We start from the raw sequence: 27,443 nt of genomic DNA, 5'->3' as shown, positions 1-27,443 counted from the left end.
GATCCACCTTCCTGCAAATAATATAATTTTTGTTCTTTATAGCTGAATAATACTCCATTGTGTATATCTTCCACATTTTCTTTATTCATTCCTCTGTCTCATAGGTTAGTTTCACATCTTAGCTATTGTAAATTGTGCTGCAATGAATGTGGGGAATGCAGCTGGTCCTACAGTGCACAGAATCTAATTCCTTCAGGTTTATACCAAGAGGTGGAATAGCTGAATCAAATGACAGCTCTATTTTTAGGTTTGATTTGTTTTGCTTTGTTTGTTCAGTTGAGACAAGGTTCCACAGTGCAATTCAGGCTGGCCTTGAACTCACTTTGTAGCCCAGGCTTGCTTTAAACCTTCAACTTGCAGCAATCCTCCTGTCTCGGGCTCCTGAGTGCTGGGATTACAGGAATGCACCACCATGCCTGACTATATTTTTAGTTTTTCAAGAAAACTACTAATTTACATTTCCACCAGCTGTGTAGGAGAGTTCTTTTCTCCACATCCTTGACAGCATTTATTGTTTTTGTTGATGTTATTTTCTTGATGATAGCCATTCTGACTAGGGTGAGACAGAATCTAAATGCTGTTTTGATTTGCATTTCCCTAATGGTTAAAGATGTTGAAAACTTTTCACATACTTATTAGTCACTTGTACTTGTTCAGCTTATCTGCCCATTCATTGATTGGACTACTTCATTTTTGGTATTAAATTTTTTTAGTTATATTCTAGATATTAACCTTCTGTTGGAAGAATAACTGGCAAAGATATTTTTTGATTCTGAGGATATTAGCGCAAAGTAGAAGGACCTAAAATCAACATTAAAAATCAATAGTTCTTCTGTACACCAATGATAGACTAGCTAAGAAAAAATCAGGAAAATAATTACATTTACAGTAGCTTTCAAAAAACTCTTAAGGATCAATGTAGCCAAGGAGTTGAAAAACCCCTGCAAAGAAAATTTCTGAATACTGAAGAAAGACATTGAAGAGACTAACAGATGGAAAGACTTCCCATGTTCATGGATCAAAAAAATGGCCATACTACCAAGAACATTTTACAGATTATTCATCAAAACACCAATGACATTCTTCAATAAACTAGGAAAACACCTACAATTCATATGAAAACACAAAAGAAAATAGTCAAAGCAATGTTAAGTAAAAAGAGCAAAGTTAAAGGCATCACAATACCGAATTTCAAATTATACTACAAAGCCATAGTAACAAAAACAACATGGCAACTGCACAAAAATAAACATGTAGACCAATGGAGCAGAATAGAGGACACGGAAACAAACCCATGTAGCCATGGACATCTGATTCTAGACAAAGGAGCCAAAAATATATTGGAAGAAAGACAGTCACTTTAACAAAGCCTGCTGGGAAAGTTGGATATCTACATATAGAAGAACAAAAGGAGATGAAAGAAAAAGAATTGACATCTTCATGTACTTGTACTAACTCCCCACAGCAAACATAATCATTATGTAAAGCAAACATGTACTAATACAAAGTAAAAATTGGAAGCACTTGCCTGGCAAGCCTGAGGTCATGAGTTCAATTCCCAATACCAAAAAAAAGAGAAAAAAAGTAAAAATTGGAAAAAAATCTACTTAAAATAGATTAAAGACCTATTTGAAACTTTGAAACTGCTGGAAGAAAACATAAGGGAAACACTTAAAGTCATAGGCACAGGAAAGGACTTCCTGAAAGACTTTAAGAGAAGAGGAAATAAGGGCAAGAAACAACACATAGGACCACCTCCACTCGTTCTGTGTCTATACTAGGAGCTGTATTTTTCACAGTGAAAACTCCCAACCAGTGTCCCCTCCTACAATTGTTGATCTCACTCTAGAGCTCACTCTAGATCTCCAAAACCACTGCTTTTTCTCTTTAACCTTCAGCCCTAAGGGGATAACAGGATAATGTATAAGCGGGAGGGGGCAGCTCAGCACACCTCTTGCTTGATACCTCTGTTAGCAACCTTTTGGTTAAAGTCAGCTTGTTGAGACAAGTTGGTGGGAGGATATATTAGTTTTCTACTGCTATAGCAAAATACACAGGAATGGACACTTTATAAAGAAAAGAGGTTTCCTTAGCTCACAGTTTGGAAGTGAAAAGCCAAGATTGGACTAACCCACTGATTTGGCCCCTGGTGAGTTAGGTTAGTCATATCACAGCAGATGACATCATGGGAGGAGAACATGTACAAGAGAGAGAGAACATAGGATGATGCTGAAAGCCACAGGGCCACTGGTGCCCTCAGAAAGCTATTTCAGTCCACTTGGAGGTAATGCTGTCCAATAGCCTAGTGATCTCTCACTATGTTTCACCTCTTAAAGATCTCACCATCTGATAATATTGGGAACCATCCTTCAATATTGGTTTCCTCTGGGAGCCAAACTACATCCAAACCATCTGAAACAGATGTCGCTAATCTGACTTCTTCCTCCCAAGCCTCAGCTCTGATAGAGTTGGTTGTGTGCTGTCCACTACTTTCTACCTTCATCATAACGACCAAGGGAAGGCACCTCCGAGGAGAACTCCTTCTACTTCCCAGCTTCTGCTGCACTCAAAAACCACCACCAGCATCTCATCCATGCCTTGTTCTTAGATGACAATCCCTCATCCTGCAACTCCAGTGGGGCATTCCCTCCTCTGTTAAACCAGGAGTAACTGTCGTGAGGCTTAGAGGAGAACACGTGCATTTACTATCTGTCCTGTGGAAGGCAATCAATAAATGAGAGACAGAGCTTCTCCTGCCAGACCAGAAAAGAGGCTTGCTTAACTATGTGGGCATCCTTGCAGATAAAGCATTTTCCATGTTTACAGTAATTTCCTAAGAACTGAGTGTAATCCTCAGGTGAACTGCTCAGCCAAGTCACAGGTCTAACTTTGGGTGACTTTATAAATACAACCAAATAGGTCTTCCAAAACTGTCTTGCTGAATGGGCATTAGTTGAAAGAAGCTGCCTCTTAGAAAATGCTTACTATGTACCTGGCACTGTGCTAAGTACTTTATGTGGACTGAGCAACAGCTATGAGGTAAGTCTTGCATCTTTGCCCATTTGAAGAGCAGAAAATAGAAGCAAGAGAACATAATGACTTGCCCAAGGTCACAGAGTCTGGTTAGGAAAGCGGAGGCAAGTCAACCAATGCCAAAGCTCCTACTTTGAGTTGCTCGATACATGGATACCAGCCCAGCCCTCTGTTCTGACCCCTGTCCTCTGTACCCAGGTGTGGGCCAAGTGTTCGGTACATGTTCCTTTCCACTGTGGGAAAAGATCTGAGCTGGCTCTGAGCCAGCAGGAACGGGAGGCAGGGACTCTTTCACCTTACCATGCCCTCTGCTCCTGGGAGATACTCCAGATTTTTATAGCTCGAGACATCCAGGTACCAGATTCCTGGAGAGGTAGAACAGGAAGGGGTGCCTTAGGGCGTTGAAAACAAGCCTCTTCATGCATAGGGAATGCCCTGGCATCTACCCACTGGGGACTTTTCCAAGCCAGGTCCCAGTACATCTGAGATTGGTCAGACCAGGCCCAGGGATGCCTCCTTGTCCTAAGGAGCCCTTCACTGGGTGACCTAAGGACATAGGGCAAACAGGATTCTTCTCCTTGCCCAGCATACCTTACTTCACCTCCTCGCATTTGCAATCCTCTGCCAAGAGGCTCGCTGTGCAGATCTGGCTAGCAAATGTACACACACACAAATGGTCTGCAGGAACCCACAGCTACAGTGAAAGAGGGAGCTCTGAGAAGGGAATCCTTGACTTTGATTCCAGTAGTCCACTCCAGAGCCTCCCAGGTCTGTGCATGTGTGTGCATGGGGAAGTTGGAGGAATACTGAAAATTTTCTGAGCTCTCAGTGTGGGGATGCAAGCCCACTGCTCACGGCCTGCTTCAGAGTTACTGTGTGCTGTTTTCAGCTACTGCTCAAACCCTGAACACCCAGCTGGTTGGCCCAAAGTGTTGCACAGATTCTTGCTGAACTTCTCCCTCAGGCAGGTGGTTCAGAATTTTTCTCCTTCTTTCCTTTTCTATTTCTTTTTCTGAACTAACTTTGCTCTCCTGGGTGGGTTTCTCTGCTTGCTCTCTCACAGCCTAATTATTATTACATGAAAAAATAGCACCTAAGAGAGACGCTCTCTTACTCCAGTAACCAGGAATTTTCAATGGCAGTCACTGAGCAATTATACGCTACGTTTTACACTATATCCTCCTGTCTGTTCTTTGACAAAATGAGTCCCTATTATTAGTCAGGCAATAATCAAATGCCTAAAATAGGCTTATAAAAGATCTCTGAACCACAGGAATGGGTTGTTACTGGGAGATATGATACAGTTCAGGCGCAGATTTCCAGTAAAATATGCAACAACACACCAGTGTTCTTGTTTTGCTTCTCCCCAACCCCCAAAGCTGAACAATATAGAAAAGGAAAACAATGTGGGGGCTTGGAGCAGGAAATCTCAAACCCATCAAGTTGTAGTTCTAGAATCTTCTGGGGTCTAATATCTTCTCCAAGGGGGTTGATGTAAAAAAATAATTTTGGAGTCCCTTGTTGAATTTCATTGCCCAAGAACCACTTGAAGGAATCAGAAATTTCCTCTTGTCACACACTGTTTAAACAACTCTTAGACGCCTTTCCTCTTCACTGCCTGTTCCTTATCCTGTGGATAACAGAGTACCTCAAATTTCTGCCATTTTGTGTTTATCACCTTCACAGTTTTCTTCACATTCATATATCTCCTGAATTATATTATTGAGTTATTATTTCTCTTCTGAGGGTTGCTCCAAGTAAATAAAAGTTTAAATTCATGTTTCAAAATAGGTAACTCTATAGCATCATTGTAAGTGGACAAACTGTCTCCTTCCTTGCCAGCTGAAATTATGGGTTACTTCCATCACAGCCTCCTGTTGTCTGCCATAGATGAGCCCTCTTTCACTGCCTCATTGTCCAAAGGTTTTCTCGGGCTGTCTGTCATTAACTCCCAGCGTGCTCCAGGGTTACATGGTGGGTAGAGAGGCAGCTCTTCAATTGGGCAGCAATAGAATCAACAGGTAGGAGTTTGTGCCTGGGTTTCTGGTCATTGATGTTTTTCCATTAAACCTAAAGAGATCTGCATTTTCTATAAACTACCCAGCTTTCTTCTGGTCTTCTATTTCCTAGTACGTTATAAAGAACAAATTTAGCTCTTTCTTCCTTGTAAGTCAGTACAATAGATGTGGAGGGTCCATTTCCGCAATTCATTGCGTCAGTGCTTTGTTTTTCACTTTGTCTTGGTCTAGAATACTCCAGGAGTCTTGTCCACACCCAATCAATCAGAAGTGAATGTGTTCAGCTAATCGCCAAAGAAGAATTCCTTTGGTTTTGTCGGGGTAGGAAATTGGCAGCAGGGTTGCTGCGGACCTAAGAACTGGGACATCAGGAGCTGCCTTCATCTTCTGGCCTTTGCAAGAAAGTTGCATATTGCAGAGTCCAAACACTCAGAGAAACACAAACATGACCTTCCCGGCTTTCTTCATAGGAAGAAACCATCTCAGCCCACTCCAATATACCAGCACAGTGGTGAGGTTCTAGTCCCAGCTCCACTTTTAGGAAAAGTATTTGACTCTGCTGATTCTCAATTTGCTCACTGTGAAATGAAAAAAAAAAAAAAAAAAAAAAAAAGAGGATATTTGTGCCTTCAAGCCCCAGCCAGGAAGTCAAGAGGACAATGGGAGAAAGTGGTCCTGGTGCATGAGTGGACTTGCTCTTCCCCAAATGCACATCACAAGCCATGGACTTGCCGCTTGCCACCAGGGTAGCTTGGGCAAGCCCCTGGGAGGCCTCCAGGCTCCCACTTCAACAGACAGCAAGTGCGCACCCTGCATAACCCCCTTCCCAGGGGCCCTGTGTTGTGAGCGGAGTTGTTCCTCTTCCCAAGAGCTGACCCAGGTCAGCCTGACCTTGGCAGGACTCAGAGCTTCTAGGGTTGACTGCTCACAGGCTATGTCCTCTGTCCATGGTGAGCAAATACAACCACTTAGCAGCCCTCATTCCCTTCCAGCCCATCCTGCCAGGAGGTCCTACTACAAACCTTACCACAGCTGAGGTGCAGAAAGTGAGGCTCAGTCTCCACCAGCCCATGGGAGCCCATTGGCATCCTGGCGGGTCTCCCTGACACATGCTTAGCAGCTGTGGGGGGCTGGTAATGTGCAGCTTTGGAGAAAGCATCAGATGAGGGGTCAAAAATACTGGTTCTAGTGACTTTCCTGCCATGGACCTAGAGCAAGTGAATTTTCCCCTTTCTAGACCTTTTATATGTCTTTTCACTTATAAAATGAGACCCTACTTCTATCTTTCATCCGTCAGAAAAGATATCTTGTTTTAATCAAAGAATATTATACATACAGTATTGGGTAAGTATCGTAGATATATAACTCAGGGTTAGCTTCCTTTTTAGGAAAATCCAGATAAAAACATTTTTGACTTGTAGATAAACCCTTCTCCACTGCAACTACTCACTTTTGCATTGGCAACTGCAGACCATGACCATGGCTTGTTCCAATAAAACTTTATTTGCAACAGCAGGCAGCTGGCCACATTTTACCTGCCAGCCATAGTTTGCTAACTGCTATGGACTGAATGTTTGTGTCCCTTCCACACTCAAATGAAATTACTTATTTTTGTCATTTTGAAACAGAGTTCCACTGCACAGTTAGGGCTGGCCTTGAACTCACTTTGTAGCCCAGGCTGGCCTCAAACTCACTGTGATCCTCCTGCTTTAGCCTCTCAAGTGCTGAGATTACAGCCATGTGCCACCATGTCCAGCCAAAATAATATATTGAGACCCTAGTCCTCAGTGTGATGGTGCTGAGGGATGGGCTTTGAGAAAGTAGCAATCAATTTCTGTTGTTCATAAATTACCCTGACAAAGGCATGCTGTTATATCAGCGTCATATCTTTTCCTCTTTTCATAAGGATGCCAATCCCATCGTGAGTGTCCCACCCTCATCAGGTAATCTAACCCTAGCTAGTTCTCTGTGTGTCCATGTGGCAGAAGGAACAGACAAGATCCCTCACACCTCTCTTATAAGGGTGCTAATCCTATGCGTAAATTCAGATCCATCTTTCAAAGGCCCCACCTCTTAATATCATGAGCTTGTCAGTTAGGTTTCAGCATGTGAACTTTGAGGAGACTCGTACCTCAGGACCATAAGAGTGGCTGTCTGTGAACCAGGAAGAAGGCCCCAACCAGACAGCAAATCTGCAGGTTCCTTCATCTTGGACCTCTAGCCTCCAGAACTATGAGAAATAACTGCTTGCCTGGCAAGCCTGAGGTCATGAGTTCGATTCTCGGTACCAAAAAAAAAAAAAGAATTACTTATGGGCTGGGGATTTAGCTCAGTGGCACAGCGCCTGCCTAGCAAGTGCAAGGTCGTGAGTTCAATTCCCAGTACCAGAAAACCAAACAAACAAACAAATAAAAACCAAAAGAAAAAAGAAATAACTGCTTGTTGTCTAAGCCAACTAGTCTATGGGATGCTATTATAGCTCCTGAAACTGACAAAGACCCCAACCCCTGCTATAACCCAACGATTTACCATGAAATGCGCTCACCTGTGTGGTCACTAATGAGCTCAAGAAATAAAAGGCTTTCATCAACCCAGAATGCCCCTTCTCTTTCACCAGGCTCAGTTCACTTCTAATGGTCCTCCAACTGTTTTTTTTTTTTTCTTAGAAGTTTTATAATTGCTTGCGTCTCATCGTTTTTACTTTAATTCAAACATTTACCTGATATGATAAACACTACCACTCAGCACTGTGGCTTTCAAAGTTTTCTGAAACAGCAGAGCCCTGTCTGCAAATAAAACATGTTGTGACAGTCCAATATGTTTGGCAATAGAGAGCAGAGTTTTGGTTGCACTGGAGGCAAATAGAGTTCATCCCTCCCCACCTTTCTTTACACTCTGTGCCTAAATGGAAAACACTGGGGCATGGCCGGGAACTAGGTCCACTCCTCTGAACCCAGTTTGGAAACTACTATTCGGAACACTTATTAGTTCTCCAAGTAAAACAAGTATCCAACCTCTAACTTCCCACCGATACCACATGTGCTCCTCCATGACCCCTGGGATGGTGATCAGGGACCCAGCCAGTGGTCATGGTGGCAGACATGTTGGTGGCACAGATAGTGAGGTTATTTATTCATGAGCATGATGGAAATCCTTCTGTAGACCCCCAGGAACACCTCAGGGAGTGGGGCTTCACAGGAGACTGGGCCCTGAATCATCAGAAAGAAGCAAGAGCTAGCAGAAAATGAGTGATACCCAAGGATCTGACCTCATCTGTGCCCTCACTGGGAGCCTGTCAATTCAAGTTCAGGAATATTCTTGGATATAACAAATATTTCTAAGAGTAGAAAACACCTGCTTTAGTTTCCATTCAATTTCTTTATGGACCAAGCAGTGTCTTTAGGAGTCCAGGTATTCCTTGGCCTTCCTCCTCTAAAATTTTGATCTCTCCTAGACAAGGAAGGTGAGGGGAAAGAAAGGTTAGGGCTGTGGAGCAATTAACCTAGGAGTCCTCATCCCCTGAAAGCCAGAATGGAGCAGCCAGAAAGTGCCCTGGCTTGACATCTCCTTTTGCTTTCTGCTTGTGGCTTTATGACGATACTATGTTAAAGACCTGAGCTTCTCAGATGAAACCTCAGGCACCTGCAAAAAGGTGAGACATGACAGCGTGACTGATTGGCAAGAGAGGGAGGTAGGGAATGCATTACCAAAGGGGAATTACAGTCATACTAAAAAGTTCTGGGCCTGTGGCTTAACATCCCTGCTTGGCTCCCAGGAAGCCTGGTGAAGTTCATGCCACCTTAGGGGAAATAGTCCTTGTTTAAGCTCATTGTCAGAATTTCTGTCCCATCCAGATGAAACAGTAGGAATGAAGATCCTCTCTCACTCTCAGCAATGGTCTTCAACCAGGGTTTATTTCCCCCATCCCACTCTCCCCAAGAACATTTTGCAACATCTAGAAATAATTTTGCTTTCCAAAACTAAGAGAAGGGAAAGGTGCTACTGGTATTTACCGAACAGAGGCCAGGGGTGCTGCTGGCATATCCTATAATACAGCCTCGCTCTAGCAAAGAATTATCCAACCCAACTGTCAATAAGTTTGAGAACCTTGCTGGAGAGTCTGTGGCATGTGTGATTTAGGCCAGGGCAGCATCCATGGACACTCTGACACAGTGACAAATGACGATACTCTGCTCTTTTCCCAGAGTGTGGCGACAAGGAAAGACCTCAGATTCCCCTTCTCTGGAGTTCGAGTCCAGAGAGCTTGTTGACTATGAGCAAAAGAAATGTTACCCTTGTCTTTAGAAAAAGCATCTTCCCCATCCAGCAGCCTTTTGAAGAAATGTGTCCCTCACCGGGACTTTGTTACCCAAGTTCTCACCTTCTCTGGCTCTTTACACTCTACTACTTTGGGTTCTGAATAGATTTTATCAGCCCTGTGGGGACCACTCCTTGGCAAATCACTAGAAGATCAAACCCTGGGTACTGTATATGTCTGTCCCCAGCTGCCCCCTTTGCTGGCTGCAAACAGAGCAGATCTGGCTTTGGGTGATATCATTCCACGTCCTCAACCAGAGACATTGAGATAATAACTTTCCAAATATTGTCTTACGAGATGCTTATCACTGTAAAACAATATTTTGTCACCAAGCAGTAAGCAAGCCGGTGTCATCTTGCAGAAACATGCAGGTTGGTGAGGCGAGGTCAGGTCATCACCCAGGATGGGGAAGTTGGAGGAGGCAGTGGGTGGGGTGAGACAGTGATCTTCCAAGGGACCCCAAGGTCTTTGAGATTGGCAAAGAGGGCATTTATCACAGTGCCAGTTTTCAGGCTATAAAAAGTGAATACCAAATTAGAGAGGAAACACAACTTGCTCTTAACATGGAGTTTAGTGAGAACATGGTTATGAAAAGCCCCACCCCTCTCCTCAGGGATTTACAGTCCAAAAGGGAAGACATGAGAAGCTGAGGAAGCAAAACAGACTGTGTGACGGGCCACAGTGAGCTGACAGAGTGCCTCATCTCATCGGGCAATGATCATCGACCTCAAGACAGTTCTTCAGCAAAAATTAGATACGCAGCAAAACAGCCACACCAAACACTCACATTGTCCAGAAGACACGTTCTCTGCTCTCTGATTTCCTATTGGTCACAAAGGAATGTTGATGTGAGTGAGCTTTGTTTCTGTCAGTCTGGGATTCAGAGCCTGGAGACAGGGAGAAAAAGCAAGGGAAGGAAACAGGGTCCCAGGGGTCAGGTCAAGACTTCCTTCCATCACGGGGTGACCATAAAGCCTCACCCAGGTGGAGCCGTCGAACTCCATCCTCAAAGGCCACCTCTGCCATTTCTTTAGAAAATTCCAGTTCTTTGTGAGACTCTATCCAAGGAGACCACCAACGGGACACATGCAGATGGAATAAAATGGGGAGGGAAATTGCTGAGTATATTTTACTTTATTTTAATGTTATGTTATTTGGGATGGTGAGTGAAGGGTGAGTGGGGATCCTAGTAGATAGTGCTGCTGTGACATTGGGAGCCAAGACACTCTTGTCTGGAGTCCGCGTCAGGCCATCGTGAAGGGCAGGGCATTGTAACCCTGTTGATGCCACGCAAACTGTGACTCTACCACCTGCTGCTAGCTGTGTGATCTTGGCCGCATTCCTCAACTTCTCTGTGCTTCAGCTTTCTCATGGGTGAAATGGGGGCACAGATAGGGTTGTGAGGATTAAATGAACTACTCATACCTAAGCCACTTAGAACACTGCCTGGCATGCAATGCAGTCGCCATCTCTGTGGTTGTGATTATTAAGCATGATAATAATGCAGCCCCCAATATTCGGGAGATACCACCACTGTATGCCATGTCCAGGCAGGCAAACACCACTGTCTCCAGGGGTTCTATTTTAGTGCAGGAGACAAATTTTGAGCCATAGTTTAAGAGCATAATTTCAGGCTGTGCTGATGGCTATAAAAATGATCATTGCTACAGAAAATTAAAAAAGGAAAGCAAAATGTTGACAGAGCCATAAGCTGTTTTAGACACCATTACTGGGACAGGCCTTGCTCTTGGCTGACGCTGGAGCAGAGAGGTGGAGGGGGTGGCAGAGGGTGGGTGCTGAGGATGGGTGGGGGTCACCCATGCAGGCAGGCAGGAGCATGAAAGCCCCAGGTGGGAACAGGAGCAGTGTGCCTGGAAACGGGGAGGACAGAAGGAGGGCCTGTCCTCAGATGGTTGGGAGGGCCCAGGCCTGAGTGGTCTCCTGAGCCCGGGGAGCACTTCCAACTTCATCCTAGACACATAGGGTGCTAGGCTGCTGTAACGAAGTGTCACAAGCTGGCTGGCCTAAAACAACAGAAATTTATTCTCTCCCAGTTCTAGACACTACAAGTCTTAGCTCAAGTGTCAGCAGGCCCAAAACATGCATAAAACTGTGGAATGATTACTTGCTACCATGTGCCCAGGGGTGGCCATCAAACCTTGGCCAGCAGCTGCTTCTCTCCAGTCTGTCCTACTGTCACATGGTACTCTCCCTGTGTGCATGTGCCTTCCAAGGACACCTGTCATATTGGACAAAAGGCCCAGCTTATTCCACTACTCCAGTATGACCTGATCTAAATTAATTACATCTGACATGATCCTACTTCCAAAGAAGGTCCTATTCCGAGGTGCTTGTTAGGACTTCCAACTGTCTCTGGAAGGACACAATCAAGTCCATTAAACTAGGTGGCACAGGAGGCCAGGTGAGGGTTTTGAACAGAGTCCTGACACACGATGATGTAGACTGTAAGAATATCAGTGCACCTGCTATAGACAGAAAAGGCTCTAGAAAGTTGAGGTGGAAGCTAGAAGAGCACCTCGGGGACCAGGGAGACCAGAAGGGACCAGGAGGGACCAGAAGGGACCAGGGAGGACCAGTGGGTGGGAAGTGGCTGCCTTCTGGGTGCATGATGAAGGGGAGCTGGTAGAATTACCAGTGGATTAAATGTCATGTGTAAAGGCAAGATATACTTGTTTGCACCATGGTTTGTTCTTTTGACCTAACTATTTGGTATAATTCTGTGACCATTTCCTGGGATAGTGGCCAAAGAAAAGAGCAGGTGCATGGTCAGGTGTGGAATCATAACTCCACAGGCCTGTTTGGCACAAGTTTGAGCTGCCTTTTTAGACATTCTAGTGGACGTGCTTCACAGTAAGGTAATCCCTCAAACTCAGCCCAACCAAATGCAGCCTACCACCTCCCAGGCTCAAGTTTGCTTCTTCCAGTTTCTACATCTCAGTTCGTGGTTCCATCACCTGCCTAGATGCCCCAGCAGGAATGCTAGGAGCAATCCTAACATCCGACATAACTCCAGGTCATGGGGATTCTGCTATGACAGGTGCCTCAACTCCACCCATGGGGCTCCATCTCCAGCATCCTCACCCCGGCCCCCTTTGTCTTATGCCCAGATGGCCATAGTGGCCCCCTTACTGCTTTTCCTGCTCCCTGTCTTACTTTTTCTGATTCACACCCTCCTGGGAACTGGGGGAAAAAATGGGGGCATTTCAAGGTATCTTCCTCTTGCTGATGGAGAGACTTGCTTGGAGAAAATCAGGTGGTATTTCACATTGTCATACAACTCAGAAGGCATTCTTCTGTGACCACATTTGTAGTACAAAAGTTCTATACCTTAAAAGTTAAGATACCAGGGTCAAACCCTGATTCCTGGCCTTCTTGGCTGAGTGGCTGTGGCTGGGTGTCCATAGAATGCTTTGTCCTGACTGGCAGAGGGGATGATTTGGTGGTGATCATAGGACAAGAGGCATAGGCTGCATCATGGAGATAGCCCTAGATATTAAGTCATAAAATGTCTCTGGGCCTCAGTTTCTTCAAGGGTAAGATAGGATAACCAGGCTAAGAAGCAGGGTTGTCTGAAGATGAAATGAAGCCATGTGTCCCAGCACATCTATCAGGACACCTGACCCAGAGGGCTCGCCACTAATCTCAACCAAAAAACTGCAGGAAAACCAATGTTAGAGACTCTGCCAACTGCTCCCTGGACGTTCTTCGATCTGAAGAGCAATTTTGAGGAACTACAGTCATTTGAAGTCTCCCTTCATTATTAATTTTATAGAGAGTTATTTTGTGGTTCTGGCTTTTTTTTTTTTTTTTTTGGTAATTAGATGCTGTAAAAATTTTTTAGTGATTTTCTCTTCTTTGTAATTAGAAATAGCGATTAGAGTATCTTTTATATTACATGGCATTTTTCCTTTAAACAATTGTATACATTTTGTATTCTTTGCTTTTCTCCATACAGACTTTAATGAGAATGGATTCATTGTGCACCATAATTTGCTATTATTATAGCATGTCATGAAAATGAGTTATTTCCGTCACAGAAATATAATGCCCAGTGTAATGTATTTTTGCTGGTGGGTTTTTATTTTTTCTCTCTAGGGACAGGGGAAATGTGTTTGCCAAGTTTGGAACCCACTTGAACCTGAAAGGCTGGTAAATTGCAGAGCAGGCTGGGGCTTTCTGGAGTCTGAAATGTCTCCCTCGTTTCTCTGGGATGCAGCGGGTACAGAGTGAGGTGCAGAGAGGTGTTGTCCACCCACCGAGAAACACATACACATGGTTCTAAAGACTGGGCTCTCAGCAAATGGCATCTGTTCAAGACAGGCCTGGGGAAACCAAAAGCTGATTGACTCTTGAGAAGATCAGAAGGGCTGGGGTGTAGTTCAGTGGCAGAACACAGTGTCTAGCATGCCCAAGGCCCTGGGTCCAATCCTCAGCACACACATGTCCACACACACGCACATACCCCAAAAATGCATGAAGTCACAGAGAGGCTGTGTCAGGCCTGAGGTTTGATAGAGAACCAAAGGTATTCCTGGAAATGTGTCTGTGACTCTCTGCTGTCCAGGGAAAACTCTTGCCTGTACAGAAGATGCCCTACATTCAACTTCATGGGATGCATGTAGGCCTATACAGAACATGCCAGCAAACTTCAGGCTGGGGTGTGTGCCGTGTGTGAGCCAGCCTTCCAGTCACATGTGGCAGCCAAGGCATTCTTCTTACACTGCAGAGTGAGATGGATGTCCAGTGGTGAGCTGTCCCCAGAACAGGTCTCTTCTGTACTGCTATCCACCAGCTGGAACATGCTCCACGGAAAGTCACTTCCAGGGCAAAAGAGAGAATGTGGACAATGTGTCCAACTAAAGAAGGTGGGGGTAGACAGGAGTAGACTGGCTATATTTGGCCCTGGGAGAGAGGCCATCTGTGTTGTGAATCTCCTGGCTCTGGTTAGGGAGGGTATCATGGAACAGGAGCCCAGAGGGACATGCCACAGTACAAATGATGAGGACGGTCCCTGCAGGAAATCAACGGCACATTGCAAGAGAGTGGCTAACAGTTTATGACAGCCCTCCCCACCCAGGTATGGCCTTGGCAGCTCTGGGGATGACGGTGACCTCTGATGGGCCTGGGAAGCACCTGGGTGCACTGGGGCCTGCTGTAGCTGCAGCAGGGCTCCGCCCCCAGAGATGGTCCTCCTCCCAGAGCCAGGTAAGTGAGCTGTTCCTCCTTCAAAGACAGGAAGCAGGGACCTGAGGTGCTGACTGGTCACAACACTCCTCCTGGCTCTGGCTGGCAGGGCGACACATTGCATCTCCTTCAGTTGTGCGGTCAGTCTGAGAGGCTTCCTTTGGGGAACAATTCTTCCCCCTTTTTACAGAAAGAAAAAGGGCTGTTCAATACTGGCTGGAGTCAAGCTGGCTGAGGAAGGTGGAAAGGGGCAAGCGAGCAGTGAGGGAGTATACCCTGTAGGGGTGGACCTCACCCCAACCCGGTACAACCTGGTTAAGAGACCAGAATTCCACAGCAAATTTCCAGAGTCCAGATCTCAGCTAGGTCACTTGCCAAACATGACCTTGGGCAAGCAACTAACTTCATGGTGCCTCAGTTTCCTCACTGGAAAGCAGGGTTAATAAAAGCATCAACCTCGCAGGGTTACTATGAAGATCACACAAGTTCAGCAGAGAACATGGGGATCAGTAAAGACAGGCTCCTGTGTGCAGCTGCACCATCTGGATAGCACACTAGGGTGCCAGTCCAGGGAGGGTGAAGAGGCCACCCCCAAAGCTCAGTTGGCTGAGCTGCCTCTATCACTGCAAACTTGCACCTGCCCAGGTCTGGTACCTTTCTAATCCATCCATCCGGAGGAGTGCATTGTAGTATGGGTCGTTAATGACCTCCAAAGGGTCATGCGGTAAGGCTTGGTACCCCCAGGCTGGCACTACTGGGAGGTGGTGGAATCCTTAGGAGATAGCGGCCAACATAATGAGGCCATTGAGGGCGTGCCCTTGAAGGGCACAGTGGGGCTTAGCCCTTTCACCTTCTCTCTTTCATTCCCTAACTCCTAGGTGGGCAATTTTGTCCCATGTTGTTTTCCTCACTCAGAGCAATGGGGCTAGGGGATCAAGGACTGTGACTCTTAAAACTGTGAGCGGCAATAAACCTTTTTTCTTTAGAGGTGGATTAATTTCATGGTTTGTTACAGTAATGGGAAGCTGACCAACACAAGCACCTTTTGCTAATTTTTACACAACTCACACTGGCTAGCAGTGGCTCACCCTAGAGTAGCACATGCATGGTGTTCCATGCATATTGAGCTCCCATACTTATCAGTCTCTCTGGTTCCCCTCTTCCCCCTGCTTAATCTGTCTCTTGGAAAGAAACAGTGCTGAGTTTGGTTCCTGAATCCTGAGGGAAAGGGTGAGTTTTGCATGTTGCTTCCGTGAGTGTGTCTCCCCAGGATATCCTTCGTCCAAAGCATGACCCAAGCCCCCCAACTCTCTGCCTCCCCCTCTGGCCCATCCCCCCAGTCCCCTGATATTCCTGCCGACCCCACCAAGAACAGCTCACTGAGACAACCTTCCCCATGGAGCACAGCCTCTGCCCCCTCCCCAACATTCCTCTTAGATCTCCCTGTTGCTTTCCGCATGGATTTTCAACTCTCTCCCAGCCGAGAACACACATCTAAGCAGGCCAAAGTGACATCACATCATTAATACCTAACACAGTGCTATTGAGTTGTGTAAACATATTTCTCAGAGCAGGGTCCCACCAGTGCCCTCTCCTGAAACCCCCTCCCTCTTATAATTGTTTTCACTCCCCTAAATTCAGATGTAATTCAAGTCGGGGAAATCACGGCTGGATTACATCTGCAGGCAGGGAATTATTAGTATGACTTTTTGGCGGCGTGACAGTGATGTTTCGACAATCTATACATATTGATTTAGGTCGATAATAAACAATTTGATTAGCCTCCCCATCCATGGGCTGTCATTTCAATCACTGACAGGGCCCAGCAGAGTGGAAGGGACGAGGCACACACAAGTGGCAAGAATTCTCAAAATAAGAAACTCGGTCCTGATTAGAGGCCTGGCTTCAGTGAATTGGACAAGACAGTTCAGCTGCCACGTTATTAACTCCCTGGGAAAATACTTGGCCAGTCCCCGGGGCCAGCCCGCATATTCTGATGTGGATCGATAAGCAATCTCCGGTGTATATGGAATTCAGACTCGAATCATTTGTCTCCAGCTCCTTTCTCCAAAGGGAGCCCTGTGGTCCGGACCTGGCCTGCCGCCCCAGCACCCCTGCCCCACCCCCACTGCCTTTTAACTAATGACCCGCCTCGGAGGAAGCCAGCCCTTGGAAACCTCTTCCATCACCCACAGGCCTCTCTCAGGTGGGATAATGATGGTAATGGCCTCCTTTCAATTTTTTAAAAACAACACCCACTCTGACATCTCGGGGGTGAGTTTGTGTAAGTGACAGACACGCCTCTTGATGACAGAGAGACAGATGTCCTGGGAATGGACAGACCCCTCAGCCCACTGTGTCTGCCCTGGCTGGGAATGCTATGACAGAGCAGGAAAGTGAGTTCTGCTGGGCCTCCTTGGGGATCCAGAAGAGCCATGCCTACTGGGTGGGCCAGTGTCTGGGACAGCAGCTGCTTCAGGAAGCTCCCAGCCTTGCCCAGGAGCTGGCTTCTTGGTTCCTGGCCAGTGACTGGTAGAGTTTCCTGGGGCTGTGGGACCCCTACAGAACATCTGTACTCTGGTTACAGGTGACTGGAAGGCCCTTGAAGCTGGGGACCTGCATGGAGCCAGGGACCCCTAGGCCTCTTATCTCCCCACAATAGAGAGGGCAGTGCAGTTCAGTGGTTAGGACAGACACCTTCAGAGTTGCCTTTGGCGAGTTGTTTCACCTCTTGAATTTCAGTTTCTCCATGCATAATGAGGCAATATCTGCTTGCTCATTTGTGGTGAGCATTTAATGAAATAACGCAGGCATAGACCCTGACTAGTCCAAGGTTGATGGTACTGTAGCTGCTCGATAAATGATTCATTTTAGCATCAACATGACATAACAAGTGTAGTGAGTTACACACACTGTTATCTGCACATTGTTAAGATTTTTATCATCAGACCTTTCTTTTTAAAAATAAAATCTTACTTAGCAGAGCTGGGGGTGTAGTTCAGTGATAGAACACTAGCCTAGTGTGTGCGAGGCCCTTGTTCTATCCGCAACACCTCAAAAATAAAAAATGCAGTAAATCTAATATGTGACATAGACACTTGAGGCTGGAGGTACTCCAGCTTTGCCCACCAGGCCCCGCCCATCCAGCCACACCCCCTCTCACTCTCCCTGTCTCTGTGAGCAACTAGTGCTGTCTGGAATCACTCCAGACACTGCAGATACAGTGGGAAGGTCATGGTAGTAAGAGGCAGGGACTCATACCCAGCTCTTAGATGCAGGGGGTCTTTCTCCCTGAGGCCTGGGTACCCCAGTTGAGGCTACCTCAGTTCCGAGATCCTGTGCCTCTGTAGAGGACCCTTATGGAGTCACAAAACCAAATAGCAGTAAGACCAGTACCACAGAGCAGTGATCTCCATGCTGTGCCTGATGCTGAAGGGCTTTAGTGGCCACGAGGGGCGGAGAGGCAAGGAGGAGAGGCCTGGAGCCCTCCTGCCATGGAGCAGCCTGGGTCTCCACCCAAGGGACCTATGTGCTGAATGGAAACAAGCAAAGAACACTGTGAGGATTGGATTTGGCTGTGAGAAACAAAGACTTAAAATAACAAGACCTAGGCAAGATCAGACTTTATCTCTCTTTTACATAAAAGCTGGGAAGTTGGCCAACCAGGCCTGGTGCAACTGTTCAGCTGCACAGAGTCCTGTGGGACCCCATTTCCTTCCAGCCCACTGCTCCCCAATCCTTAGGATTGTAGGGGCTGCTTTGTCCTCACAGTCCAATATGGCAAGCCAGCAGAGCCAGTGTTCTAGGAGGAAGCAACAAAAGAGATAGGGACAAAGGGCACCTGCCAACTCTTTTCTCCTCCTAACAAACTTTTTATTTTAGAATAATTCCAGGGCTAGGTAGTGTAGTGCATGCCTGTAATCTCAGCACTTGGAGAATTGAGGTAGGAGGATCGCTGTGAATTCAAGGCCAGCCTGTGCTACAAAGTGAGTTCAAGGCCAGCTCAAACTGCATGGTGAAACCCTGTCTCAAAAAAAGGAAAAGAAAAAAAAGAATTTCAGGTATACACAAAAATTCTGACAATAGCACAGAAAATTTTCATAGAACCCACAATCCAGTTTACCCCATTATTAACATCTTAAGTTAGGACCATACATTTCTCAAGGTTAATGAACCAATATAGATAAATTATTTTTAAGCAAAGCCTACATTTTATTAGATTTTCTTAGTTTTTAACCTAATGATTTTTTCTGTCCCAGGATCTCATTAGAGACCACTTTACATTTAGTCTTCGCATATCCTTAGGCTCCCCCGACTGTGACAGTGACAGTTACTGAGGCTTCCCTTATTACTGATGATCTTGACAGTCTTGAGGAGTACTGAAAATGTGTTCTGCAGAATGTCCCTCGGTTCGGATTTTTCTAGCTTGTTTTTCTCAGAAATAAATGTGGCATGTGTTGGATTTTGTTTTTCTCATGGTTAGATCCCAGTTATGGGTTTCGGGGAGGAGGTCCACAGAGATAAGCTATCATTCTTTCCCATCATAAGGACATCTTGATTGCTTCCAGTTCTCGACGATTACGAATAAAGCTGCTACCAACCTTGTCGTGCATGTTTTTAAGTGGCAGACCAACTCTTTTTGAAAGAAAGTTATCAAAGACTACTCTGTAAAACTTTACCTCTACCCTCTAAGCTAAATGTAGCTGGCTGGGAGCAGCCTCCAGAGAGGCTGGTAAATGCTTGCTTCATTCTGTGCCCCTGTAAGGTGTAAGGGTTTCATCACCATGGAAAAAGAAGGAGAGGAGAGATTACAACAACCAACAGGCTCAGTCTCCTCAAGCAGAGCAGGGAGGGGGTAGCATGGGGGAAGTGGAAAGGAAAAAGACAACTTCAAGTGCTCAACTCTTGTCACTGAAGTTCCCAACAAAAGGTTGGTCAGCTGTCCCTGAGTCTACAAACAACCTTTTAAGAAAAAGCTCAATAATTCACTCATTCAAAAAGATGGAGCATCTCAGGTAACAAGGCCCATGGCCTTGCTGCAGTTCACATCCCAACAATAGGACCTAAGCATACTTCCGGCTTTGCATTTATCTATAAAGCCTTCCAGGAAGGCCAGGCGGCATTTCTCAATAAAAAATGGGCATGATGGAATCTTCCTAAATTCCTGTCTTCAAAACTTGTCTGTGATTTATTTTAACATCAGAAGTGTTTCTTCCAGAGTCCAAGGCTTGGGATAAAGGTGCTCACTAATATAAAGATCAATTTGATGGGTAGGCATATACCAGAAGGAAATGAAATCAACATACGAAGGAGACACCTCAATGCCCATATTTACTGAGGCATCATTCACTATAGCCAAGACATGGAGCCAGCCTAGGGACCCTTCAACAGATGAATGGATAAAGTAAATGAGGTGTATATATACACAGTGGGTTTTATTCAGCTGTGAAGAAGAATGAAATTATATAATTTGCAGAAAAATGGATGGAATTGGAGATCGTTATGTTAAGTGAAATTAGCCAGACACAGAAAAGAAGCATCACAGGTTTTCTCTCATATGTGGAAACAAACAAAGAAACAAAAGATGACCTGAAAACAGACAATGAACTTGTAGGAAAAGGGGAGAAGCCCAAAGAGAGAGGGGAGGGAAGGGAAGACGAGACACGCGCGTATGATCAAAACATGACGTGTACATGTATGGAAATGTCACATCGGGCCCTAGTGTTTTGCACAACCAATATGATCGATTAATTATTTTAAAAAGAGAGACAGGTTGAGCGCCCAGCTCCCAGGCACTCCTCAGGGCTGAGAAGCATGGAGAGAGAAAGTAGAACAAATTACTAGACCTGGGTTCCAAAGGGGCAGGGGCAGGGGTAGTGAGGAGGTCAGCTCTGCTGTAAATCAACACAAATGAACACACATAAAGATTTTAAACCTTCTTCCCTTGCTGAGGAGCCTTTCAAAAGTGTTTTTATTGGGGCCCAATCATCACTGGACATCCACATAAACCCCATAGTCTATTCCCAGCGCCTCAGTCCCTAAGTGAAAATATGTTCTCTTTGCCTCTGTATTGTCTGTAGCTGGTGCACACATAGCAGCTATTGTACTACTTCATCCTCCCTTGTGCTATTGCGAATTACATGTGGGTTTGGTTTTTGGTTTTTTTTTTTTTTGGTTTTTCTCCGGTACCGGGAACCGAACTCATGAACTTGCATTTGCCAGGCAGGCGCTTTGCCGCTGAGCTATAAATCCCCAGCCCCCTACATGTGGGTTTAACTACCAACCTGGATGTAAGTTCCTCAAGGGACATAAGCTTGGTTTCCTTTGCTTCCTCCATGATTCCTGCTCTTAGGGCGCAGCTGTGGTGGGCAGCCCAGAGATCCAGCTTTCTCCCTTATCTCGCCCCATGAGCCAGGCCAGTGTTGAACTCACCAGAACTTCAGTTCTTCATCCGTGCAAGGGGGCCAACACCCTACTAGGGTACTTGTATGTAGTGACAGTGTAACAGCCCTGCCCCGTGACTGGACCATAGCAAATATTCAGAAAGCATCAGATGAAAATACAAACAGATGCATCCTGCAGTGTCAAAGGGATGAATTAGTGCATGAGTGTGTGAATGTTTCTCTCTGGAATGGTGCAGGCAAGCAACTGCTGGAGTTATGTTAATTCCCATTAATATCCTCAGAGGGTGCGGGGGAAGAAGATGGACTAGCCAGCCTTGAAATGCAATCAGATCCTGTTTTTATCTCCTTTGCTACAGCTTTATTGTAGTGAAATATGTTCGCTTTAGCAGAGGGCAATCACCCTAAATAGACAAATGCGAGAAGCCTGAGATGCCAGCGGGAATTTGCAGTGCATCTGCCCTGGACGCCCAGCTCCAGGCCGTTTGGGTTTATGTATTAAAGCGGCCCACAGATGTGATTGTTCTGAGCCCGCTGATGGATATTTGCCGCGGTTAGGCTGCATTAGACTCAATTTATCCCCCAGCACTCATTGTTGCTATTGATTGATTTTTAAATTAGATGAAGGCAATCAGTAAATACCACCCAATCAAGTTCTAAAAACATACAGGAGATTAGACAATTTAGGGTAATCAATGGAAATATTCCTTGATTTGCTACCACTCAATTTTGACCATAAATTACAACTATAACTTGCAAGTTAGTAAGCTATAAAGCAAGTGGATGTGACAAGAAAAACTATAAGAAATGAATTAAGGGCCTGAAGAAGCAGCACTGATGTTGTCCTATAATGAGCTGAAATGACTCTTCCTTCATATTTTGCATTTCTTGTTGAGCCTAATCACCAGTGATAGGTCAAGGCATACAGGAGAACTATAGATGTGCCTATCCTTTTTTTAAAAAAAAATGGGGGGAAGTAAATCTGTGTATGGTGGGGTAAACACAATAATCATGCCTCTTTTATGGCTGACAAGTTTGAATAATAACTGATCAACCTAATTTTGTGGTTGCAAATAAATGTCATATAATTTTAGGCTCCAAATCCCAGTTTGCTAAAACCCTCACCTACCTCACAGACACTTTCAAATGCTAATTTGAAAGTCACACTTCTGTACTGTTATTTCCTACAAAGTCTAAAATATAACAATAATTAAATGTAATTTTAGACCAGCACTTCATACTCTTCAAAAGCTATATTTGTCTGATTGTACAATCTGCCCATCTTCCATATTTTTGAGGGAAGCACATTTGTGCTATGGATTATTTTTCTTTCTCCATTGCATAGGCATGAGATTGAAAGGAAATGAATTTGCTTTGGGGAGTTCATGATTCCTCAGCAAAGGTAAAGAATCCACAGTACACTGCATTCATTCATTCGTTCATTCATTCATTCATCAGTACATGAGAGACAGGTTGTCTTTAGTTTTTTCATCTCCTTTCTCTCTCTCTGTCTCTCTCTCTGTCTCTGTCTCTCTGTCTCTGTCTCTGTCTCTGTCTCTCTCTCTCTCTGTCTCTCTCTCTCTCTGTCTCGCTCTCTCTCTCTTTCTCTACCCCTTAATGTCTTTTTCTTTGTAAAGGTAGCAAGTGAATAAGCAAATTCTGCCAATGCCTGTGTCTTGGATCACATTCATTGTGGGAACAAGCTTCCTCCTTCCCAAGGCCATTGTTGAGCACCAAATGAGGTCTTCTTGGGTTGTTATACACAACGTAGAGTGCCGTACACAAGCAAAGGGTCCAGTCCACCAACTAACAATGGTGGACAATAATGACTTACTCCAGAGACTGATGATTATCTAAGTTTAGCTAACAAATGAATTTCCTTGGTCCTGCCTGACACTAAAACTTTTTATAATTACTTGCTAATATTTAAAAATCAGAAAAGTTCAAGAAATCACCCCAGATTTCCACATTCTCCAGGAAAATCAGGTCATATGATTGCAGGACCCACAGTCCCACATGACAGCCATTGGCTGGAGCTGAGCAGCAGCCTCCTCCCGTAAACAGGAACATGCTCTCGGGGGCAACCCAGCCCCACCAAGCCCTTTGTCATCACAACTGACCTACTCCATTCATTGACACTTCTTGCCCATCCTGGGGAGGAACATGCGTTTACCACTCTTGCTGTGAGTGTTTCCAAGACATTGAAGTCTATTTGCATCTTCTCTCAATGATCCCTGAAATGAATGGCCAGTCTAGTTACTGCCACTCAAGTATAAGCTCCCCAAGGGCCAGACTCTATCCTATTTTCTGGCTGCCTTGCAGCTGGCCCAGGGAGGAAAGGACACCTAGAAGTTTGCAATAGATGAATGAATAAGAAGGAGGCTGAGGAGGTCTGTAAAAGGCAGGTTGTTTCCAGAGCAGCATAGCAAATATGTCTAATAAGCCAACCAGTACTAGTATCCCAATAGACGATGCTCCCTGCATGAAGGTAATCATGGATACTGGCCAGGGAAACAGAGCCAGGGAAGGTAGAACTGGCTAAAATCCTGTTGTTCCCTATGGCTTCCCTGCTTGGGAACAAACTTCCTTCATCCTCCTGCAGAGAGAGAGCAGCAGGACAGAGGGATGACTCATCCTGTCTGGCAGCTAGTCCTTGCTGAGTACAAAGCATTCTCTTGCTTTGTCTTCTCCATATCTCACCACAACCCTGGAGAGAAAAGACTCAGGCAGGCCACGTGTCTACTGTCTCCCAGTGAAGAAGTGAGGTTGTTGACATAAGGTCCTGGGACTCCTAGCACTGGTCTGCCAGAACATCACAGCTGCCCCACATTGGGAATCTGTGGCGGGGAGCTGGCTTGCTCAAGGTTTTCCAAGAACAAAAGGAGCATCCCGCAAGGGAGTATCTGCATGCAGGCTCAGAGGCTCTTCCCACCTCTTGTTCTAGAGCTGTCATCTCTGAACAGAACCAAAGCAGCCACTTCCTCTCAAGAGATGGAGCCAAGGGTGGGGGAAAAGAGGGAGGGGCCAAGAGCCCATTGGTTAAAAATTTAGAGGTCAACTTGTCTCTAATTCTGGCTCCACACTTTAACAGGCACTTCAGCCATCTGTGTGACTCTGTGCCTCAGCTTTTCCTACCTGTGAAGTGGTGTGATTAATGATGATTTTCTCTTGAGTCTGCTGAGCAATATTAATACACCCAGAACATCAGGAGCTAATATTTCCTGAGCACTTACTAAGTGACAGGTGCTGTTCTAAGCCCTGGGAAAGTGTTCAATGCACCTGACACATAGTAAGCACCTTATGAGCACTTGTTAAATAAATCACCTTCTTGTAACCCTATCACTTCGTGAGATAGGTTTCTTATTATTCCCAATTCTTAGATATTATATGCATTGAACTACATAAAACTGATCGATCTCTGTTGAATCTCAAATCATCAAGTATCAGCAGTTTCATATGGATCAGTGCACGAAGGGTTTGGTAAACCTTCCTGATTAAGACAATGAAAATGATGTCTTGAATCAGAGGAAGAGGATGTGAGGGTGGGTCCTAGGCTGCAGGTCTGGACTCGGCCCCAGGCCAGCCCCACTAGGGTTCCTTGAGGGCCGGGAACGTTAGAGGAATTGCCTGGGAGGTGACCAGGAGAAGCGAGCTTTACTTTATCATGGTACAGACTAAAAGGGCAGACCAATTAATCATGGAAGTTTCTAAAAGTGCTTTTATTTTGCCATTTAGTATGCCAGCGAGATCATTTCCCTTAATGTATACTCCTGGTATTAACACGCCTTAATCCATCACAAGCTGTATTATGAAATTACTGTGTTTTATTCCTGGGTCCTGCTGAAGATCATTAACCCAACTCTTCCCGAGCCATACATCATCAGAGGGATTACCTCACAGGTCCAGGGACTCTGCTCCCTTGGCTGCACGGTGGGGCAGCCCCAGTCATTTTTCCTTGCCTCCCCTGACAGACAGGCTGTTTGCATTAGTGAGCAGATGGCTCCTGAGTAAGAGGCAGACATCACCTCCCTCTCACCACCTCTCCTTCCAGTGACCCAGGTTTCCAAGGGACACAACCAAGACGGAGGCCCCTCCAAAGTCACCTTTCCCCACTGCTTCTGGTGCCTTCAGGCTAGTCAGGGGTTGCTCTTATGCCATCACACCTATCAGGGACTTTAGCTGTCAGATTCCACCATGCTGTGTCTCATCTCCTGGGTATTCCCTCTTCTCTGGGGCCAGCAGTGGGAAGGCAGGGGTCCCATGTGCATCCTGCACTAACCAGCTCAAGGGATAGCCCTGTGCCATCTGCCTAGATTGCCCCTACTCCATTCTAACATGGCCTCTGCCCTATTTGTTCCATTGCCCCATGATCTACCTTATTCTTCCTTATTTTTCTGAGGAACCACCACCCCAGTTTCCATAGCTTTCCACACTTTTATTATTATTAGTTTTTAATTGACAAGTAAAACATACATATTTATGGCATACAACATGATGATTTAATATATGCATACATTGTGGATAGACTAAATCAAGTTATTTAATATATGTATTTCCTCACATCATTTCTGTGTATGTGTGTAGTGAGATCACTTAAAATCTACTCTCTTAGCAATTTTGAGATATATAGTATGTTGTTAACTGTAGTCACCGTACCATCTTTTGAACAGAAACCTGTCACTTCTTAACCTGATTCCTCTTGTCTAGCTGAAATTTTGTATCCTTTGACCAACCCCAATATCCCAGCCTCTGGTAACCACTGTTCTATTCTGTTTCTGAATTTGGCTGTTCTTTTAGCTTCCTCATGTGTGTTTGTCAGCTTTTCATCACTGTGACAAACTACCTGAGAAACCAGCATAAAGGAGGAAAGTTCTGTTCTGGCTCATGGTTTCACTGGTTTCAGTCCATGGTCATTTGGTTCCATTGTTAATGGGCTGTAGTGAGAGGGAACACCATGGCAAGGGGTGAGGTGACAGGCTCATGGCCAAGTACAGCTGCTCACTTCCTGGCTGACAGGAAGCAGAGAGTGACCGAGGAAGGGGCCAGAGATGAGATGTGCCCTTCCAGGGCCTGCATCCAGTGACCTGGTTCCTCCAACTAAACCCATCTCCTAATGACCCCACAACTTCATGATAATGTTATCAAATTGTGAATCCATCAATGTTCTACTCCACTGGTGAGGTCAGAGCTCCCACTAGCCAATCACTTTCCAAAAGCCCCCACGGTAGGCTTGGTAACTACAGCCAGTAACAAGACACTATACACATGAACACTGTTATATGGGAGAGCAAGCCTTCAACTCATGAGCCTTTGAGAGACATTTTAGATCCAAATCTTAACAAATAAGTGAGATCAAGTGATACTTCTCTTTCTGTACCCAGCTCCTTGCACTAAATATACTGTTCTCCAGGTTCATCTGTGTTGTTGCAAGTTACAGGATTTCCTTATTTTAAAGGCTGAGTAATATTCCACTATGTGTATGTACCACATTTTCTTAATCCACTCCTCTGCCAAGAGATGTGAAGGCTGATTCTGTTTCTTGGCTATTGTGAATAGTGTTGCAATCATCACAGTGCATAGATATCTCTTCAACATACTGATCTTTCCTTTGGATACATCCCCAGTAGTGGCATTGCTATATTATATGGTAGTTATACTTTTAATTTTTTAAGGAAGTGCCATACTGTTCTCTCCATTAGCCTGCTAATTTTTACTCCCACCAACAGTGTACCAACCCATCTCATTTTTTGGAAACCAAACCCTTGTGGGTGACCTCTGTTTTATCTGGCCTTTGCCTATCCTCCTCTGTCCATCAGAGGCTTTTATCAATGAAAAGCATCTCAAATCTACCATTTCTCTTTTTTTCCCTGCATCCACCCTAACCCAAGCTTGGAGGAACACAGTCGTCCCTGTCTGGTTTCCCTGCTCAATTCCAGGCCCTGAGATGCTTTCTACACAGCACAAAAAGAGAGAACTTCTAGAAACACAAACCCCGAGGATGTCAGTAATGTCCTACAGTTTCACCCAGGTTGTGACATAGGAGTGGATCTACATGTGTGAATATTCATTAAGACATTCACTGAAATATAAGCACTTGCCATGGTCCCTGAATGAATTTTATTCCACAGTAACATTCATGGAAAATAAAATAAATGAGATTGGATCATTCTCTGGAAAACCCTGCAGCGATTTTGTACTTTTATATGGAATTATGGAGCTCCCTGTTCACACTTCATGGTGACCACAGCGGTCATTCAGAAACCCAGGAACTCAAATCTCTGAAGACACTCATCTACGTACAGAAAGGAAGCGAACACTGGGCAGGCGTGGCCTCTGCACTGTTTGACCCTGGGACCTAGTGTGGATTTGGGGGCGGGGAGCACAGCTTGTGCTTACACTTGCGCAAAGGGTGCCATCCTGTGGAACTGGCCAATCCGCGTGGCTTTGCTCTGTGTGGGCGGGGCCTAA

The sequence above is a fragment of the Chinchilla lanigera genome, unplaced genomic scaffold, assembly GCF_000276665.1.
Source record: "Chinchilla lanigera isolate Chin_1 unplaced genomic scaffold, ChiLan1.0 scaffold00032, whole genome shotgun sequence".
NCBI classification, from domain to species: Eukaryota; Metazoa; Chordata; class Mammalia; order Rodentia; family Chinchillidae; genus Chinchilla; species Chinchilla lanigera.
This window is presented reverse-complemented; position numbering follows the sequence as displayed.